Here is an 8,799-nt window from a genome sequence, read left to right on the forward strand (position 1 = left end):
TAAGAAAGCTAGAGAAGAAGTTTGAGGGGTTAGAGCTCCATCACATACCCCGAATCAAGAATCAAGCTGCTGATGATCTGGCGAAGATAGGTTCCACTCGGAAGCCTATCCCCAGTAATGTGTTCTTGGAGCATCTCCACATCCCGTAAATACAAGAAGATCCCTTCAAGGAAGAACCCCCGCAACCGATAAGTTCAACCAATCCGACTGAGATTGAAGTCCCGGTTGTAGTCGACTTGGTCATGGAAGTTTTAGTGATCACGCCCGACTAGACGGTGCCATATATCGCGTACGTGCTCAGGCTGGAACTCCCAGACGATGAAGATGAGGTCTGCTAGATTGTCCGTCGATCCAAAGCTTTCACCGTGATAAGAGGGCATCTTTACAGGGAAATTGTCACAGGAGTGGCTCAGTGTTGCATCTCCCTAGAAGAAGGTTGAATTATTTTAAATGAGATCCACTCGAGGACCAGTGGTCACCATGCATCCTCTCAGACCATCATGGCCAAAGCATACCGAGCGGGATTCTATTGGCCGCGTGCAAATGACATGGCAAAAGATATAGTCGACAAGTGCGCAGGCTGCCAGTTCTACTCCAACATGTCTCACAAGCCTGCATCCGCATTGAAGACTATTCCACTCGTCTGGCCGTTCGCAATATGGGGGTTGGATATGGTTGGAACCTTCAAGACTAGTAGAAGTGGTTTCACTCATTTGCTCGTGACAGTCGACAAATTCACCAAATGGATCGAAGCCAAGCCTATCAAGAACCTTGACTCAAGCACTGCCATCAGTTTCATCAAGGAGTTGATATTCAGATATGGAGTCCCTCGCAGCATTATCACAGATAACGGCTCCAACTTTGATTCTGGTGAGTTCAGGGTGTTTTGTGCTTCCCAAGGCACTCGGGTCAACTACGCATCTGTTGCGCACCCACAGTCGAATGACCAAGCAGAAAGGGCGAATGGTTTGATCCTTCAAGGGCTGAAACCCCGACTGATGCGCTACCTCAAGCACGCTGCTGGAGCTTGGGTGACTGAGTTATTGTACGTCTTATGGGGATTGAGAACAACTCCGAAACGGTCGACTGACCGAACCCCTTTCTTCATGGTGTATGGTGCCGAAGCTGTGCTTCTGAGTGACTTGCTGCACAACGCTCCCCAAGTGGAACTCTTCTCAGAAGCTGAAGCAGAACAGGCATGCCAAGATGCAGTTGATCTCCTGGAGGAGGAACGTGAGATGGCTCTGATCCGTCAACCATCTACCAACAAGACCTGCGTCGATTCCATGCCCGAAATGCTAGAGGTCGAGCATTCCAGGAAGGAGACCTTGTGCTCCGGGTGCATCAGAAACGACCTCACAAGCCCTCTCTGGCCTGGGAAGGTCCCTTCATCATCACCAAGGTGCTCCACAATGGGGCGTATCACCTCTACAATGTAGCCAATAAAGAAGATGAGCCACGCTCGTGGAATGCGGAGCTGCTCCGCCGTTTCTATACCAAAACCACTCGGATCGACGAGTTGTAATAAGAATCCTTCAGTTTGCTTATCAAAGACAAGATTTTTGCAGTATCTTAATGATTGTTTTCCCATAAACACATGTTTTCGGATCCCCCAGTGGGTGGCTTAGCCACGAACCTGATTCGCCTAAGATTCAAAACCACTCCGAGTGAAGAGCAGGCTTAGCCACGAACCTGATTCGCCTAAGTTTCAAAACCACACCGAGTGAAGAGCAACCCTCTCACTCGGGAGCTTAGCCGCGAACCTGATTCGCCTAAGTTTCAAAACCACTCCGAGTGAAGAGCAGCCCTCTCACTCGGGGGCTTAGCTGCTACCCCGTACTCGCCTAAGTTAAAAAACCATTTCGAGTGGAGAGCAACCCTCCCACTTGGGGGTTTAGCTGCGACCCCATACTCGCCTAAGTTAAAAAACCATTCCGAGTGGAGAGCAATCCTCCCACTCGGAGGCTTAGCTGCGACCTCGTACTCGCCTAAGGTAAAAAACCATTCCGAGTGGAGAGCAATCCTCTCACTCGGTGGCTTAGCTGCGACCCCGTACTCGCCTAAGTTAAAAAACCATTCCGAGTGGAGAGCAATCCTCCCACTCGGGGGCTTAGCTGCGACCCCGTACTCGCCTAAGTTAAAAACCATTTTGAGTGGAGAGCAATCCTCCCACTCGGGGGGCTTAGCTGCGGCCCGTACTCGCCTAAGTTAAAAAACCATTCCGAGTGGAGAGCAATCCTCCCACTCGGAGGCTTAGCTGCGACCCCGTACTTGCCTAAGTTAGAAAAAGCATTCCGAGTGGAGAGCAATCCTCCCACTCAGGGGCTTAGATGCGACCCCGTACTCGCCTAAGTTTAAAAACCACTCCGAGTGATGAGCAACCCTCTCACTCGGAGGCTTAGCTGTGGCCCCGTTCTCGCCTAAGTCACAAAGATCCTCTGAGCTGCGTCACAAGTACAACGTCCGCTCCATCCTAATCCGCAAGGACGACGAGGTGCCAATCAAGCACGTCGTCGGAGCTGCGTCACAAGTAGAACGTCCGCTCCATCCTGATCCGCAAGGACGACGAGGTGCCAATCGAGCATGTCGTCAGAGCTGCGTCACAAGTACAACATCTATTCCGAGTGAGAAATCAAGTTCCACTCGGAATTAAAAGATCTAAAAGTGGTAAAGGCAAAGCCGCCATATTCAAGGAAAAACCAAGTTCAGATAAACCCAGCAAAGTTCAGAACCACAGGTAGAATTACTCAGGCATCCGGCTTGAAAGAGTTTAACAGTTACAAAATCACTCGGCATTCCGAGGCAAATAAAGGTGAGGCATTAAGTCTGTTCACTCGGCAGGAGGAGGGCTTGCTGGCTCGACGAAGCTGTCAAGGTTGATGCCATCTGCAATACGAGTTGCATCGTCGATGAAGGTCTCCATGAAGGACTGTAATTGGAGCTTCTTGGTGTTGGCAACCTTGAGAGCCGCCAGCTTGTCTTCCTTGACCGCCTTGCAATGGACTCGGACCAAGGACAGAGCCACATCAGCGCCACAGTGAGCAGACGACTTCTTACACTCTTTCACTGGACCAGAGATTTCTTTGAGTCGAGTAATCAGGGACTCGAGATCATTCTGGAATTCCACTCGGGGCCAGAGCTCCGTGTCAATCCACGACACCACCACTTTCAGATGAGCAAGATAATCCATAGCACTGCCAAGACGAGACTCCAATCGCAGCACATTCATTGCAACTTCATCCTTGACGGGAGAGTTTATGGGTTCTAGGTCCGTCTCGATCCGCCCAGTCTCTGCCTCGAAGTCTTGACAAAATTCTGCACACCTGGAAAAATGGTGAGTCGACAATTATAAGATGAGTCGACAGTTGCAAATTAGTCAGACAAGAGAAAGTACCTTCAAGCTTCACGAGCATCTTCTCAGCGAGTCTTCCCAGATAAGCCTCCAGTTCACCCCTCTTTTGAGTGAGATCTCCAACCTTGCCAAACAGGGCCTCCTTGTCCTTCTTCAGCTGCATGACTTCTTTGTTGGCTTCATTAACAACAGTCTTCAGCTGGGCGTTTTCCTCTTCCAACTTGCTGACAGAAGCTAGCTTCTTGTCGGCAAGTTCTGTTTTCTCTCGCGCCTCCCTCTGTGCTGCGGCAAAGTCAAGGTCCTTCTACTCTAAAGCCTGCTTCATTTTGACTAAAGAAATAACATTCTTCAGACGAGCTTGGAGTTGACAGTTTTCACTACACACATCTGTTCGAGTGGAGTCACTCGGTTCAAAAGACTAAAAGGGAAAAGCTATAAGGTGCACAGTCAACGAGTTATTACCTCCCATAGCAGCAGCATCATCCTTGGCCTTCTGAAGATTCTTCTTGGCCAGCTCCAGATCAAGGTTGAGACTGATCTGCTTCTTCTCTAACTCAGCAAATTGGGCCCCGAGATCACAAGATTTCTACAGTCAACATATAAGACACGTCAGTCGACAGAAACAAAAGTCAATCACAACAAAACTGCAATAGAAAGTGTTCTAAGACTACTGCCGAATCAAACATTCAATAGTAGTCTCGGGGACTACACCCAGTGGGTGCACTTGCCATGCCCCCACTGGTCCGATTTACCACTCAACATGGTCTGCCCAGCACGAGTATAAAAAAGAGAGAGATTCTCATACCCCAACCAATTGCCCGCAGTCGACCGCGGTCTAGGGGACTACACCCAGTGCATGCACTCTGCGTGGCCCCACTGGTCTGGATCCCACTCGTATCAATCTGTTCTGCCGAGTGAAAGAACTATGAAGAAACATTTGATAAAGACCCCCGCTGAATCAAACATTCAACGGCGGTCTCGGGGACTACACCTAGTGGGTGCACTCTGCGTGCCCCCACTGGTTCAGAGATACACTCAACTCGACCCGGTCGACTATATGGAAGAACTATTCAGCTAAAATTAAAACACCTAGTGGGTGAACGGATATAAAATGCAGACTCATGATAGATGCACATAAAAGGTTCCAAAACGCTCATCCATGGACATCTTACGGATAATAAAGCAGCAGTTTTTGTTCAGTTGGAAATCAACTCACCTTGTCATTGATCTGCAGAGCAGAGCTGGCATCATAGGCAGCCTTGCTAGCCTCATGCACCACCTTCATTTGGTCCATCATTAAACCTGCTTGGACTATAGCTTCCTTAACAGCACCCACCGGGTCTTCTAGAATATGATGGGTAACAAAGAGAGGAGTTGGTGGAACAGCGAGAGCGGCCATAGGATCTGAGGCATGGAGTTGCACAGACGGAGCAGGGACTTGGGCAATCGACGCCGAGGACGGTTAGTCGACACAGGATTGGCAAAAGAAATAGAGGCCCGAATTGGATCTCCGGATTGCTAGATCACTGTTTTCGGTGCTGATTGTCGACTGAGGCACCTAGCTGGCAGGCACTCTCCTGCTCGGACCCCTGACCCTCCTTCCCGTATTCTTCTGGGGCACTTCTTCGTCATCGTCTGGAAGTTCAATGACATCTTGTGGGGCTGCACAAAATTCGACCATAAGAGCTCAGTCAACCGACAGTCCAACCGACAAAATAAGTACAAGATTGTAGAATCTTACCCACTTTGGAAGTGGTTGCGTCTTTAGTTTCTTCATCATCTTGAGGCTTGTCAATGTCCATCGAGGTCCCGGAAGTTGCAGCACTGAAAGATTCAGACCTCATTCGGTCAAGCAGAGGAATGAGTCCACGGTAACGTGCAGAAAGATAGAACACTTACACAGAAGCGATGGGAACGTCCATCTTGATCCTGGGCAAGGTCTTCCGAGGCTTTGAAGGGGCAATCTTGGGCTGTTTGGCGACCTTTTCAGACGGCTCCGGAGACGAAGTTCGAGTGCATTTCTGCACTTGTGTGCTTGGAGGAGCTGTCTTGTTATGCCCACCTACAGGATCATGAGACTGCTTGGATCGGCATTCTGTGCGAGGTGGTGAGTCGACCTCTTCATCATCGTCCGACTCATCGCTCTCTTCCTCATCATCGTCGTCGGGAGATTGCCAGTCGGCGCTCTCGTCCGCACTCTCCGCTCCCTCCTAGACTTGATCCCCGTTCAGCATCGAGTACATATCAGTATAAATCTTCAAGGCAAGAAGTTAAACAAACATCAGTCGGATTCAAAGATGGTTGCAAATCAGAATGAAAAGACACTCGGTAACAAGGATCAGACCTTGTCTGGCTCACTTTCGGCGTCGAATGGGACAACTCTTCTGGACCCCCTGGGGTTGTCTTTGTTTCCAGTAATGCCCTTCAGCCACTGGGCCACTGTCTCATCGGCGACCTCCTCTGGGTGGACCCGAGCGGTGTCATTGGTGCCCGAATACATCCACATTGGATGATCATGAGCTTGGAGTGGCTGGATACATCGACTGAGAAACACTTCGAATAAATCCATGCCAGTCACGCCCTCACAGACTAATTGGACTACCCGCTTGACTAGCATGGACACCTCTACTTTCTCCGCTATAGACATGATCAATGAAGAAGGTTGTTGGACTTGATCCATGGTGAAGGGGGGAAGACCGGTCGACTAACCGGGAGTCGGAATATCTTGGCAGTAGAACCAGGTCGACTGCCATCCCCTAACCTACTCGGGAAGTGTCATAGGGGGAAAGTACTCCTAACCCTCATCCGAATCCCTAAACCCCCGCACATTTGAATCACGTGCGTCCTCTCGTCAGTCGGATTTGCCTTCTTCATAGATTGGGAATGACAAGTAAAGATGTGTTTGAATAGACCCCAATGAGGTCTACAACCCAAGAATTTTCACACAGAGAAACATATGCAACAAGGTATGTGATGGTGTTGGGAGGGAAATGGTGAAGTTGGGCACCGAAAAAGTTCAAGAAACCCCGGAAGAAGGGATGCGGAGGCAGAGATAAACCACGGTCGACATGAGTTGCGAGGAGGACGCACTCACCCTCCTGTGTCTGAGGCTCGATCTCGTTCCCCAGTAGCCTCCAAGACCCGTCAGCGGTCAAGCCCGCGGCGGCCAGATCCTCCAGATCTTCTTTCCAGAGCATGGACCAAATCCAGTCCCCTGGATCCAGCCAGGCGGCAATCTGGACCTCGACGACGACCCCCGACTCGTCTTCTTGCCCTTCGCCATCGCCGTTGCCTTCTTCGCGTGCTCCAGGGCCGCGGTCTTGTCCTTAACCATTGCGGCGGACTGCGCGCGGGTGGGGCGGCGGCGTCGAGAGGGGAGGAGCACGCAGTGGATAAGCAGAGGAAGAAGAAGGGTAATAGGGCACACTGTGCAAACGCATTGGCCTCGACACCTTTTATGAGCCTGCTCCCGAGTGGATGAAGCGTGGGCCCGAGCAATCCTGTCAAATCCCGCAACAGTTGCGTGCCCGATACATGGTGAAAGAAGTGGCGTGAGAATCGAGGCACCCCTTTCTATCCACCCTGTTTACTACGGTGCGCTCTGTCCCGCGCGCTTCCCCAAACTTTCGAATCCCGTGAGATCCGGGAACCGCAGAGTAACCAATCGCACCAAAGATTTTGTACCATATTAACACTCGAAGACTGCCAGTATAATTTCACTCCTCGACCTCTAAATCGGTCAAGGCGACTAAAATAAAGTTGAAGTTTCAACATTATTCCCGAACTCAGTAAGAATGCCTACGAAGCATAAAAATCGGGACAGGTTCAACTTCAACTCTCTTTTCACTCGGACCTCAATCCATTCGGGGGCTAATGGTGATGCCTTGGACCTAGGGTATGGTCATAGGCCTGACCTATGCGCCCTACCCAAGGTCACTACCCTAGAATCAAGGATATTCAAAGTATAACAGGACATACCGACTGAAGTAACCATGGAGTGCAATCCACTCGACCAATTACCTCACTCGGATACCTCCAATTCCATTCGACTAAGATGAAGTCACTCGACCATACAAGAAACCACTTGAAGAACAGAAGGCCCAGAGTCACTCTGGATGGCAACGGCCAGGCGTTCACTCCGTAGTCTTAAAGATCATTAATAGCTCTTTATAGTTGGCGTTACCAGTAACGCCCTATCTTAATGTACATTGAACCCTGTAACGGGGGACGGCTGGGGTCTTGGCGCACTCTATATAAGCCACCCCCTCCTTTGGCACAGGGGTTCGCACCCCCTATAACACACACCCATATTCCAGTCGACCGCCTCGGGGTACCGAGACATAGGGCTTTTACCTCCTCCGAGAGGGGCCTGAACTCGTAAACTCGTGTGTACAACCTCGCCATAGCTAGGGCCTTGCCTCCTCATACGTACCCCTACTCTTATTGTCAGACTTAGTACCACGACACTGTCCTTAGTTGGGGTCGATGTCATATCCAAGTACAAGATACAAATTTTAGTTTTCTATATGACTTTTAGTTTGCAAGATTTTTTTGGATGAGGTCAGAATACATAGGTTGAAATTGTGAAGCCTCCGACGAAAGTCATCTGGTTCCTATGTGAGGTTCACCGACATCAACTTATTAACTGTGGGCAACCAGGCCATCCACTTATTACCCGTGAGAACCTGTTGGATCCTTTGTTCAACGAAACTTATCCCAACAATGAAGAAACTATAACTTCTTGCCCTGAACAATGTTGTAAAGGAGCGGATATTGCAAAGCTATGTGCGCAACCCCAGCCAAGCATCCTCGCGAAATCTAGCAATTTGGCCGTCATCCATCATGAGAACACCTCTACAGAAGAAAAACATTTTTGAATCTTCTAAGAAACGCGAATTTTGTTGATTGACAGTCACATGGAATATGGTTTTCGAGTTGACACACTTGTTTCTAAGCAACTACCGCCGACCTCATATCCCAAGTGAGTAACTTGTACAACCATCTGCCTAATAAGCAATTTTTTCCGATCTGAAGGCTTTCCACCTTGAGGCCACCTAGGTGGAGGCGAGGAATCAGGTTCATGGGTGTGTGGGGGGGGGAGGGGTGCAGGGTTTGACGGGGTTGCTTGCATATTGGGGCAGGGCTTAGAGGGATGGTCATGGTGTTGGGAGGAGGTTGAGGGGAGGGCGGGCGGCGAGGCAGCGCATTGTAGCGCCTACCGACCGCAGGTGGTGAAGCCCGATGGTTAGGGTTGGTTTGGAGGGTGGTGCATGGAGAGCACAATTCTGGTAGTTGGATGGAGATCTAGCGGTCCAAAAATTCTGGCAGTTGGATATGAGGGGAGGAGGAGGGGATTAAGTTGTTTCCTAATGCTAGAATTGAGTATGATTGCTATATGTTTTTATTTACGTAGGATTGCTACATGTTTTTACGTAAAACCAAACGTG

The sequence above is a fragment of the Triticum dicoccoides genome, chromosome 7B (assembly GCF_002162155.2).
Source record: "Triticum dicoccoides isolate Atlit2015 ecotype Zavitan chromosome 7B, WEW_v2.0, whole genome shotgun sequence".
NCBI lineage: Eukaryota > Viridiplantae > Streptophyta > Magnoliopsida > Poales > Poaceae > Triticum > Triticum dicoccoides.